At 47.3% G+C, this 13205-nt stretch overlaps 1 long non-coding RNA gene across 1 annotated transcript in view; it reads right to left on the bottom strand.

Moving 5' to 3' along the window:
• Positions 1 to 13205, bottom strand: part of LOC139279478 (uncharacterized) — a 131611-nt gene continuing 118406 nt past the window's right edge. Inside the window, exons 2-3 of the long non-coding RNA XR_011596482.1 lie at positions 1114 to 1178; positions 1 to 546 (exon numbers count right to left, since the gene is read on the bottom strand). This is a non-coding gene — a long non-coding RNA (uncharacterized lncRNA). The remainder of the gene's footprint in view (positions 547 to 1113; positions 1179 to 13205) is intronic.

Genomic DNA, 13205 nt, shown 5'->3' with positions numbered 1-13205 from the left:
TTCTTCATTGGTTGTAAAGTGTTTTGAGACGTCCAGTGGTCATGAAAGGCACTATATAAATGGAATATTTCTTTCTTCTTTCTTCTAATTCGTCAGGCGGGAAATCCACGGGATCGGGTGGAACGGAGGGTTTTTGCACCCGCCCAATGTCACTCTTGGTTGACTTCGATGGTGAGTAAAATTGGACGGGGCTGTAAAACCGGCATTGTACCCTATGGGATGAAGGTGGACCTGTTGGTTTTTTTACGACAATCCAACGGGCAGGCAAGGTTAAAGTTGGCCCTTTGTTGCGTATTTTCTTTCAATGCCATGCTCCATTCCTCAATAGAGAGTGCAGGCAGACAATCTCCTCATACGTTTCCATTAGTGCTGCTGATAAGCCTGTCTCGATGAGGTGTGGAACAGAAGTTCACTCCTTGGTCCCTCTCTCTGTTCGACCCCAATACCTTCTATCCTGTTCCTCTCCCACTGGGCAGTCACATTACTCAGGGCTACAGGCTCATGGTGCATCATTTCCTGTGTTTGTTTCTCAACCAGCTAATTCACCTGGAAAAGAAAAGGAAGAGAAGAAAGGGAAGACAAGGAAGGAAATAAGTAAGGGAAGGGAAGGGAGATTTATACAGCAACATTCACAACCTCAGAACATCCCAAAGCATTTTACCGTTGCAATGTATGCCCCTGTGAGGATGCTCACAGGTTTGCAGAGCTGTTGAGTTAGGAGTGGCTTAGCCAGTCACGTGACATTCACAAGACTCAATAAAACCCCAGCTAGTTGGGTTCAGGGGATCCAGGATGAGGCAGGTGGTTGTGAGCGTGGTGGATGAATTGGTAATGTGTAGTGTGACTGTTAAACCTTTTGCTAATAAACCACTTAGTTCTTAATAGCAATGTGTTGCTATGAATTCTTAAGCAAAGAACCCATGAAGCAAATACATTACAACCGCCAATGAAGCATTTTTTGAAATGTAGTCACTGTCGTAATGTCGGGAAACACGGCAGCCATTGTGCGCACAGCAAGCTCCCACAAACAACGATGAGATAATTTGCGGATAAACTGCTTTAGTGATGTCGGTAGAGGGATAGTTTTTGGCCAGGAATCCAGGGAGAACTCACCTGAGAAATAGTGCCAATGGATCTTATATGCCCACGCAGGGCAGGCAACCGGTGATAACTCCACTCTGCAGAGAGAAACGAAAGGGTGAAGTGGCGAAAATCATAGGGGCATTATAAAAAAAAACATTTACTTTGAATACTTTTGTTTCTTAGTTATAAAATTATTCGGAATGGAGAATAAAGATTGTTTGACCGAGAGTCAAAAATTATACAATTGTGTAATGAAATTTGTTGGCTTTCCAATTGGCACAGGAATGCGATGACCTGTGAGGATGGATGCGTGAGGTAAGCAGTGGCGGGGGCATGGGGGCAGGAGGTTATGTGATAAAATCTCCAGGAGTACATCCAACCAGGGTTGGCGACCCAAGATCAGTGCGTTGCTGGCAAGGCCGGCATTCACTGCCCATCCCTAGCTGCCCCGAGAAGATGGCGATGGGCCACCTGCCCGAACCACTGCAGTACGTCTGGTATTATTTGTGGTTGTTTTGGTATGGCTGAGTGGCTTGCGAGGCCACTTCAGAGGGAAGTTAAGGATCAACAACATTTGGTGTGGGACTGGAGTCGTGTACATTTCAGAATGAGTAAGGACATAAGAATATAAGAAATAGGAGCAGGAGTAGGCCACACGACCCCTCGAGCCTGCTCCGCCATTCAATAAAATCATAGCTGAACTTCGATCTCAGCTCCACTTTTCCTGCCCGATGCCCATATCCCTCAATTCACCCTCGAGGACGGCAGGTTCCCTGCCATAAAAGTGATCCTGTGGGTTTTACGGCAATCCGACAACTTTGCGGCCACTTTAACTGATATAGGTTGAACCTCCCTTATCCAGAACTCCCTTATCCGGAACCACCCTCGTCCAGAACTGTTCCCAGCCACCGGGTGGCGCATGCCCAAAGCTCCGGCATGGACAAATTGAAGTCCTTCCTCGCTGACGACTCCCACAATCGCTGGCCTGACTCCCCACCCCACCCCCACCCCCACTATGATCTCTCTGCCGCACTCCCAGCCCCAAGCCAGTCAGCCTCAATATCCCCTTGCTCAGCACTTGCACCATCCAATTTAACGTGACCACCCCTCATCCGGAAAAGTCCCTTATCCAGAACAGGCCAGGTCCCAAGGGTTCTGGAGAAAGGAGGTTCAACCTGTACCAGCTTTTTATTTCCAGGAATTATTTTTTTTAAACTGAATACTAATTCTCAAATTCAGATCCCGCAGCCTCAATTTGCAAATATAATAACCTGATAAATATGCAAAGGTGGGAGCTTTGAAACCATTTTCAGCAGAATTTCAGCAAGGCGACCTCATATCGGTTCTGCCACGAAACTAAGCCATTCCTACTGCCTTCATTAATTTCACATTAAAGATTTAAGTAGCAGCTCCTTAAACTTATCACACTGTCTCATTTAGTTCATCTGCACACAGCTGCTTGATTTTAAAATTAAATGTGAGAATAACATAAAATCGGAGGGAATGGCCCCGGGCCAGGACACAATCAGATAGAAAAGTACTAATTAGTTTTTTTCCCCGCTTACAACTGTTCCAGTTGGAATAGAATTTAGATGCGTTGTAGACTTTGAACAGTTTTAGTCGGAACAGTCATCCAATTTAGATGCTGTAGCCAAATTACACCATGTTCAATAGCTCAATTATACCCTATATTCTTTGAGTCCAGTCTCCTACATAAGAACATAAGAACGAGGTGTAGGAGTAGACCACATGGTCCCTCGAGCCTGGTCCGCCATTCGATGGCTGATCATCGACCTCAACTTCACTTTCCCGCCCGATCTCCATATCCCTTGATTCCCCGAGAGTCCAAAAATCTATCGATCTCAGCCTTGAATATATTCAGAGACTCAGCATCCACAGCCCTCTGGGGCAGAGAATTCCAAAGATTCACAACTCTCTGAGTGAAGAAATTCCTCCTCATCTCGGTTTTAAATGGCCTACCTCTTATCCTGAGACTGTGCCCCCTAGTTCTAGCCACTCCAGCCAGGGGAAACACCCTCTCAGCATCTACCCTGTCAATCCCCTTCAGAATCTTGTATGTTTCTATTAGATCACCTCTCATTCTTCGAAGGGACTAACTATTTGTACTGCACTTTTTTTGACAGACAGTCGTCTGTCCAGCCCCCCGCCGCCCCTCCCCCCACCACCCCACCTCTGCCCGTGTTGCACTTTTTTGACCGACAGACGACAAGCCCCGCCCCCTGTCAAACTCTGCCCCTCTCCCAGTCGCATCATCCCATCCACGTGGTACCAAAAGCAGGACCTGAGGCTCCAACTCTCTCTCCGCCCGCCCCGCCCTTCCCCCCTCCCCCCCCCCCCGGGCCGGCCTGCGCCCAATGGGCTACTGCTCCTCTACGAGCCTGCTTCTCCGGCCAACTAGGCCCTGAGCCTCCCGTGAACCGCGAGTCCCAAGTGGCGGCGGGGGGAGAGCGGTGGCGAGCGGCCAGGGTGCTGGGGTTGGGAGTAGGAGGGCCTTAGGGCCACGAGTGAGAGAGGCTGAAGGAGAGAGAGAGACTGGGGGGATGCGGGAGAGTGAGAGAGGCTGGGAGGAGAGTGAGAGGCTGGGAGGAGAGTGAGAGGCTGGGAGGAGAGTGAGAGAGGCTGGGGGAAGAGTGAGAGAGGCTGGGGGGAGGGGTAGAGAGAGAGAGACTGGGAGAGAGAGAGAGGCTGGGGGGAAGAGAGAGAGGCTGGGGGGCAGAGAGAGAAGCTGGGGGGGCGGAGAGTGAGAGAGGCTGGAAGGAGAGTGAGAGAGGCTGGGGGGAGAGTGATAAAGACTGGGGGAGGGGGAGAGAGAGAGGCTGGGGGTGGGGGGAGAGAGAGAGGCTAGGGAGAGAGTGAGAGAGGCTGGGGGGGTTGTGGGGAGAGAGACTGGGGAGAGAATGAGAAAGGCTGGGGGGAGAGAGAGAGAGGCTGGGGGGGAGAGAGAGAGGCTGAGGAGAGAGAGAGGCTGGGGAGAGAGTGAGAAAGGCTGGGGGGAGAGTGAGAGGCTGGTGGGAGAGAGAGAGGCTGGTGGGAGAGAGAGGCTGAGTGGGGGGGTGGTGGGAGAGAGACACGGGGCAGGGGGGGGATCGGAGGGAACTCAGGAAAGACGGATCACATTCTTTCACTCCTACAAGGGACATCGTTGGAGTGTATGATATCCAGAACTCACGACAATGTCACTATTCACTTCATACCCAATAAACCTGTTAATCCATACACAATGCCTGCCCCATCTATGGGGAGGGGGCGGCGAGAATGCACTTGCACTTGGGTAAGGCACTTCGGCTGGGTGAGACATGAACTTGGACTGAGGTAAGGCATTTCGGCTGGGGGAGGCATGTATTTGGACTGGGGTTGGGCACTTTGGCTGGGTGAGACATGAACTTGGACTGGGGTAAGGCACTTCGGCTGGGGGAGGCATGTACTTGGACTGGGGTTGGGCACTTTGGCTGGGGGAGGCATACACTTGGACTGGGGTAAGGCACTTTGGCTGGGGGACGCATGTACTTGGACTGGAGTAGGGCACTTTGGCTGAGGGAGGCATACACTTGGACTGGGGTAAGGCACTTTGGCCAGCCCTTGCTGTCTTCTGGGGAGCTCTGTCCTCTGTCGCTTCAGGAAGTCAACGTGGATCGAGTTACAATTTGCAAAGTCAGTGAGACTTTGGGATTGGCGGATCCAGTGACACATTCCTGTGAAACTTCAGGATGTGGCTTATCTTCTAAGGGAAACAATCAGAAATAAGGGGTGAAGCCTGTTGGCCATTTTTGTAGTACAAATAAGCGCGTCCTTCTTTTAAACCCCAGAGGGTATAGGTCCTTTCTACACAATCTCTCATCATAGGACAACCCTCTCATCCCAGAAATCAATCTAGTGAACCTTCGTTGCACTGCCTCCAAGGCAAGTATATCCTTCCTTGATAAGGAGATTGAAACTGTGCACAGTACTCCAGGTGTGGTCTCACCAAGGCCCTGTACAATTGTAGCAAGACATCCTTATACTCCAACCCCCTTGCAATAAAGGACAACATGCCATTTGCCTTCCTTATTGCTTGCTGTACCTGTGTTTCTTGCACAAGGACACTCAAATCTCTCTGAACACCAACATTTAAAAGTTTCTCACCATTTAAAAAATATTCTGTTTTTCTATTCTTTCTACCAAAATGAATAACCTCAAATTTCCCAACATTATACTCCATCTATCACCTTACTGCCCACTCACTCAGTCTATCTATAGCCCTTTGCAGACGCTTTGTGTTATCCTCACAGCTTACTGTCCCACCTAGCTTTGTATCGTCAGCAAATTTGGATACATTACACTCGGTCCCTTCATCTAGGTCATTAATATAGATTGTAAATAGCTGAGGTCCAAGCACCCCACTAGTTACAGCCTGCCAACCTGGAAAAGATCCGTTTATCCCTACTCTCTGTTTCCTGTCTGTTAACCAATTCTCTATCCATGCTAATGCATTACTCCCAACCCCATGAGTCCTTATCTTGTGCAATAACCTTTTATGTGGCACCTTATCGAATACCTTTTGGAAATCCAAATATACTACATCCACTGGTTCCCTTTTACCTGCTAGTTACATCCTCAAAAAACTCTAATAAATTTGTCAAGCACAATTTCCCTTTCATAAAACCATGTTGACTCTGCCTAATTATGTGATGATTTTCTAAGTACCCTGATACCACTTCCTTAACAATGGATTCCACTATTTTCCCGGTAACTGATGTTAGGATAGCTAGCCTGTAGTTCCCTGTTTTCTCTCTCCCTCCTTTCTTGAATAGCGGTGTTACATTTGCTATCTTCCAATCCACTGGGTCCGTTCTAGAATCTAAGGAATTTTGGAAGATCAAAACCAATGCATCCACGATCTCTGCAGCCACCTCTTTTAGAACGCTAGGATATAGTCCATCAGGTCCAGAGGATTTGTTTGCTTTTAGTCCCATTAGTTTCTCTAGTACTTTTTCTCTATTTATATTAATTACATTAAGTTCCTCACCCTTATTAGACCCTTGGTTCCCACCATTTTTATTATGCTTTTTGTGTCTTCTACTGTGAAGTCGGATACAAAATATTTGTTTAACGTTTCTGCTATTTCCTTATTACCCATAATAATTTCTCCTGTGTCAAACTCTAAGGGACCAAAGTTTACTTTTGCTACTCTCTTCCTTTTTATATACTTATCGAAGCTCTTACAATCTGTTTTTGTATTTCTTGCCAGTTTTCTCTCATATTCTATTTTTTCCCTTTTTAGCAATTTTTTGGTCATCCTTTGCTGGTATCTGAAACTCTTCCAATCCTTAGGCTTACACAGCATTCTTCGCAACATTATAAGCCTCTTCTTTCAATCTAATGCTATTTTTAACTCCTTTAGTTCGCCATGGGTGGAGTTTTTGTTGCTCAATGGAATGTATCTTTGTTGAGAATTATGAAATATTTTTTTAATGCTAGCCACTGCTTATCTACTGCCATACCTTTTAATCTATTTTTTCAAGCTACCTTAGCTAACTCGCCCCTCATACCTTTGTAATTGGATTTATTAAAGTTTAAGACTCTAGTTTTAGACTTAGGCAAGTCACTGTCAAGCTTAATGTGATATTCTATCATATTATGATCACTCTGCACCAGAGGATCCTTTACTATGAGATTGCTAATTAACCTTTCTCATTACACAATACAAGATCTAAAATAGCCTGTTCCTTGATTGGTTCCATGACATGTTCTAAGAAACTGTTCTGAATGCATTCCATGAACTCGTCCTCCACATTACTTTTGCCAATTTGATTTGTCTAGTCTTTATGAAGACTAAAGTCGCCCACGATTATTGCATTACCTTTGTTAAAAGCTCCTACTAGTTCTTGATTAATATTCTGTCCAATGGTACAGTTACTATTAGGGGGCCTATATATTACTCCCATCAGTGTTTTCTGCCCCTTGTTATTCCATATCTCCACCCATTCTGATTCTACTTCCTAATCTTCCGAACCAAGATCCTTTCTCTCTACTGTCCTTATGTCGTCCTTTATTATCAGAGCTACCTCCCCGCCACACCCCCTCCCCCCCCGCCTCAAACCTCTTCCAATCTGTCTGTCCTTTTGAAACATAAAGGACCCTGGAACATTATGGCCCCGATATTGGTGGCCGTACCGCCCACTGCCACCGACTACTGCCAAGTTTTGCCTTCGGTCTCCCCTCTGTGCCAGTTTCCACTTGGGCTGGAGAGGGCGGGGGGGAGTACTACTGGGAACCGCCCGCTGACAGCTGCTGACGGCCAAGTAGCGTAAGTGATCTCCCACCCACAGAGCTGCCAGATTGGTGCGGGCAGGAGTCGGCGCAGGGGGAAGGACCACTGCGTGGAGGCAGGTCTAACCCCAATGGTAAGTACAAAGAACGGAAAAAAAAGGTTAGTGAACATATTTTTACATTTTTTTTTACAGCGACTTACCTTGATGTGGTCCCCTGAAGGCGTTCCGGTGTTTATTTCTTTTTGGTAATGGTTTTTATTTTCAGCTCCTCCACCCTCCCTGGGCCTGACTACATACTCGGCGGCACTTGGGCGGGAAGCATATTTGCTGCCGAAATTGAGAGCTCCCGCCCGCTGCCGCCCAGATTGACGGCAGAAGCAGTTATCTTGACGTCGGGTGGTACTGCCACCTCTTTTAGAGGAATCTTCCTGGCAAAGTACCGCCCGGTCTCTTAGTGGACATCGGCGGCCCTTTGGGCGGCACCGGGCGGGCCTTGAGTTTCACCGATTTCAGGCCCTTCGTTCCCAACCTTGGTCACCTTGCAACCATGTCTCTGTAATGGCTATTAGATCAACCCCATTTATCTCTATTTGTGCCATTATTTTGTCTTGTAACGAATGCTTTGTGCATTCAGATAAAGAGCCTTTAATTAAATTTTTTTACCATTATCCCTGCTTTGACCTGATTCTCTGCTGCACTGCTACCATTAAACTCTCTGGGCTAGATTTTCCACTTATTTTGCATGCCCACTTAACATCCATTTTAACGCTGAAATGACATATAACGGTCAGATATCGCCCATTTAGCCACAAAATGGAAACTGATGCCCATTTTTCAGACACTTAGCGCTGAGCGTTACTTTCCCCATGTGTGTAATGCCAGGGAAAATAATATCACCCGCCCACTTTTTTGGGCGGAATTTCAGAATGGGTGAAACCAACGCCCATATCGCCCAGCATTACCTTCCGCACGTAATTAACGCTGAGATTCAATAATATCGACCGGCCACTGTTTTTTGTTGTAAAGATCATATTTGCCGAAACTAAAGGTCATGAGGTCGCCCAGCGTCACTTTCACTACCTCGCACACATCTCGCCCACAATATCGCTCGCCCAAAACACCGCCAGGAAAAAGTGGAACTGTTCTGAACGAATCACAGCGTTATGGACGCCATGTTCTCAATCACATGTCGCATCATTTAAAAGGCTGCTCTGCTTCAATCTCGGGGGAGTTCGGATGTACTCTGGAGGTCTTTGGAGGTGATGTGAACATCTTTCCAAACATCTTTATCGTACTGTGAACGATTGGAATTGAATAGGTGTCTTCGTCAGGACATTCATTCTTTGTGACCAATCGGTGGAAAACAGATTGCTATTGGAATGGGGCCTGTCCTTTCTCACCCTCTCTTGATGACCAATTACATGCAGCAGACTCGAGATAGCAAAACATAAGACCATAAGAACATAAGAACTAGGAGCTGGAGAAGGCCTTACAGCCCCCGAGCCTGCTCCACCATTTAATACGATCATGATTGATCCGATCATGGACTCAGGTCCACTTCCCTGCCCGCTCTCCATAACCCCTTATTCCCTTATCGTTTAAGAAACTGTCTATTTCTGTCTTAAATTTATTCAATGTCCCACCTTCCACAGCTCTCTGAGGCAGTGAATTCCACAGATCCACAATCCTCTGAGAGAAGAAATTTCTCCTCAGTGGAAACATCCTCTCTGCATCCAGCTTGTCAAGACCCCTCAATCTTATACGTTTCGATAAGATCACCTCTCATTCTTTTGAATTCCAATGAGGCTCAACCTACTCAACCTTTCCTCATAAATCAACCCCCTCATCTCTGCAATCAACCTTGTGCACCTTCTCTGAACTGCCTCCAAAGCAAGTATATCCTTTCGTAAATATGGAAACCAAAACTGCACACAGTATTCCAGGTGTGGCTTCCCCAATACCTTGTACAACTGTAGCAAGACTTCCCTGCTTTTATACTCCATCCCCTTTGCAATAAAGGCCAAGATTCCATTGGCCTTCCTGACCACTTGCTAACTATATGCAACTATGCATACTAACCTTTTGTGTTTCATGCACAAGTACCCCCAGGTCCTGCTGTACTGCAGCACTTTGCAATCTTTCTCCATTTAAATAATAACTTGCTCTTTGATTTTTTTTCTGCCAAAGTGCATGACCTCACACTTTCCAACATTATACTCCATCTGCCAAATTTTTGCCCACTGACTGAGTCTGACTATGTCCTTTTGCAGATTTTTTGTGTCCTCCTCACACATTGCTTTTCCTCTCATTGTTGTGTCGTCGGCCAACTTGGCTATGGCACACTCAGTCCCTTCCTCCAAGTCGTAACTATAGATTGTAAATAGTTGGGGTCCCAGCACTGTTCCCTGCGGCACCCCACTAGTTACTGATTGCCAACCGAGAATGAACCATTTATCCCTATTCTCTGTTTTCTGTTCGTTAGCCAGAAGGTACGCTCCACAGCATTATGTGCCTAATGTAAGACGTGCCAGACTGATTAGGAGGATCAGACGTTACACCCCCCGCAAGTACAGGGAGAAGCAGTCTTACCTCAACTTGCCCTACACCATCTGCCTTCGGAGGCTGCGCTTCCACAAAGAGGTTAGCACCGAGGTATGCCAGCTCATAAGGCGAGATCTGCAGCCTGCCAGCACCATCAGTACTGCACTGTCCATCGAGGTCAAAGTCACCGCGGCACTGTCGTTCTATGCCTCGGGTACTTTTCAGGCCTCAGCTGGCGACATTTGCGGTCTGTCTCAGCATGACACACATTATTGCATTAGACAGGTCACTGAAGCCCTGTACGCACACAGGAGGGACTTTATCAGCTTCCCTATGGCCAGGAAGGTTCAGCCTGTGAGGGCTCTAGGATTCTACTGAATTGCTAACTTCCCCAAGGTGCAGGGAGCAATAGACTGTATGCACATCGCAATATGGGCACCTTTTCAGGATGCAGAAGTTTTCAGGAACTGCAAGGGATTCCACTCCCTGAATGTGTAACTCATTGTTGACCACCAGCAAATTATTATAGCAGTGATTGCTACAATTCCAGGCAGCATCCATGATGCTCACATCCTGCATGAGAGCACTGTATCTGACTTGTTTAACAATCAGCCACAAGGTCAATGCTGGATGCTTGGTGACAAAGGATATGGCCTCGCCACCTGGCTGATGACCCCCCTACCTGACACCCTCACCGAAGCCGAGAGACGATACAATGAGAGCCACAGAGCCACTCGCAATATCGTGGAGAAAACCATTTGAGTGCTTAAGCAGCGCTTTTGATATCTGGACCACTCAGGAGGCGACCTCCAATACCACCCTAAGCAGGTAGCTCAATTTGTGGTCGTGTGCTCCATGCTGCATAATTTGGCTATCAGGTGGGGACAAGAATTGCCTGATGAGTCTGACAGTTCACCTCACCAGAGAGAGGAAGAGGAAGACGAGGAGGTGGACGCTGACACCAGCTCAGACAATCAGGCTGACGCTGAAGCCATGCCCCCACCCCCCTGTAGACTGCATGAACAGGCCCGTGGTGGCATGATAGCTGCAAGACTCTTACTTCAGGAGCTCATAAATGAGCGCTTTGCCTGAAAGAACATTGGTGGTATTTACAAGGCTGACACACTGCTGGGTGTGCAGGTCATACATCAATGGTGGGCATTACCTTGGTGGCAGTTAAAGTTTAAGTTGATTGAAGTTAAGTGTGATTATACACTTTGATGTTAAGGAATCACCACGTGTAATGGTGCAGCTAGCTGAGCCAATGCGCAACAAGGTTTTGTTAAATAAAAATCATTTAAACCAAACATTTGTCTGAAATCAACAGTATTTCTGTACAAGCCAGCCCTTCCCGCCGCCGCACCACCCCCCCCCCTCCCCCCGTTTCTCCTCCCCATCTCTACCCCTTCCCCTCCTGACTCCAAGCCGTCTGGCCGAGGAGCTCCTCAAGCAATGTTTCATTCGGGGGTGGGGGGGGGGTGGATGACAGCTGAACCGCTGCATGGACAGATATGGGAGAGGATGGTCCTGAGGTGGGAACGTGCTCCGAGCCAGAAGGAAGATGTTGCTCCTAGCTCACACGTGTGGTTGGCAATGAGGGTGCGGCACCTTGGCTACCAGCTCCAGGGCCTTCTCCATCCCTTCCATGTTATATATTATTTGCTGGACAAAAACTTGGTGCCAACTATGTTCTTGGTACTTAGTAGGCTTTTTGCTGCTGGTGGATCTCCCTCGTGCCTCCCACAACAGCCAAACAAGCACACACCACAGCCACATACGCTTTCAGTCCCTCTCAGCTCCCTCTCTCTCTGTCTCCTCTCCTGTACATGTCATGATGACCCTTGACCTGCTGAATCGCGGGAAACGAGCGTTGCCATGCTGTTTCTAAGGACAGTGACACTTTACGGCAGAAGGTCAGAGAGATTTAACGCTACCGCCCATTTCATATCGCTCATGGTAACGCCCAATTTCAAAAATGGAGTCTAGGGGCTTTGAGAATGGGCGACAAGCCGGAGATTTGAAAACCCATTTTTATCGCCCACGCTGGAAATAACGCCCATTTTTGGACGATCTGCACAAAAGTGTAAAATCTAGCCATCTGTCCCTTCCTGTCACACTCTGCTTATTTTTACCCAAATCTCTACACTGCTCTATTGCCTTGACCTTTCTCTTTAGATTTCTAAATTTCCCTTCATCTGACTCCTGCCCTCCCTTTTTTTAGTTTAAAGCCCTATCTACAGCCCTAGTTATTTGATTTGCCAGGATGCTGATCCCAGCCCAATTTAAGTGGAGCCCATCCCCGCGAAACAGCTCCCTCTTTCCCCAGTACTGGTGCCAGTGCCCCATGAATTGTAATCCCTTCTTCCTACACCACTCTTTTAGCCACGCATTTAACTCTCTGATCTGATTCACTCTATGCCAATTTGCATGAGGCACAGGTAGTAATCCAAAGATTATTACCCTTGAGGTTCTGCTTTTAATTTAGACCCTAGATCCTCAAATTCCCTCAGCAGAACCTCATTCTTAGTTCTACCTATGTCATTGGTTCTGACATGGACCACGACAACTGGATTCTCCCCCTCCCATTCCAAGTTCTTTTCCAGCCGCGAGAAGGTATCCTTAACCCTGGCACCAGGCAGGCAGAACAGCCTTCGGGACTCTCTTTCGTGGCTGCAAAGAACAGTATCTATCCCGCTGACTATACTGTCCCCTACCACTACCACATTCCTTCTTTCTCCCCCCACTTGGGTGGCCCTCTATACCATGGTGCGGGGTCAGTTTGCCCATCCTCCCTACAGTCCTTGTTCACATCCATACAGGCAGCAAGTACCTTGGACAAGGTCAAAGGCTGAGGTTCCTCCTTCACTACATCCTGAGTCCCCATACCTGCCTGACTCATAGTCACACCCTCCTGTCCCTGACCATTGACTAACTCTAAAGTACTGCTTAACCTATAGGGTGTGACTGCCACCTGGAACAATGAGTCCATGTAACTCTCCACCTCCCTGACGCATCGTAATGTCTACGCTCGTACTCCAGCTCAACAACTCTAAGCTGAAGTTCCTCAAGTTGCAGACACTTACTACAGATGTGGTTGCTTGGGATTGCAATGCTCTCCACATGCTGCAGTTATTACACACCACCTGCCCTCCTAGTTTTATTTATTAATTAATTAACTAAAGCTTTTATTCAATTGATATTTTAGTTTTATTGTTTGATTATTTTATTTAGCTTAAGTTATGAATTTAATAGGTACTAGCAAGTTACAGTTTCTCAACTCTTAATTTAACCCCCTTCCCTAACTTGGAG

Source organism: Pristiophorus japonicus, chromosome 14, assembly GCF_044704955.1.
Source record: "Pristiophorus japonicus isolate sPriJap1 chromosome 14, sPriJap1.hap1, whole genome shotgun sequence".
Taxonomy (NCBI): domain Eukaryota; kingdom Metazoa; phylum Chordata; class Chondrichthyes; family Pristiophoridae; genus Pristiophorus; species Pristiophorus japonicus.
Note: the sequence above shows the minus strand (reverse complement) of the source record. Positions and strands in the feature narration are given on the sequence as shown.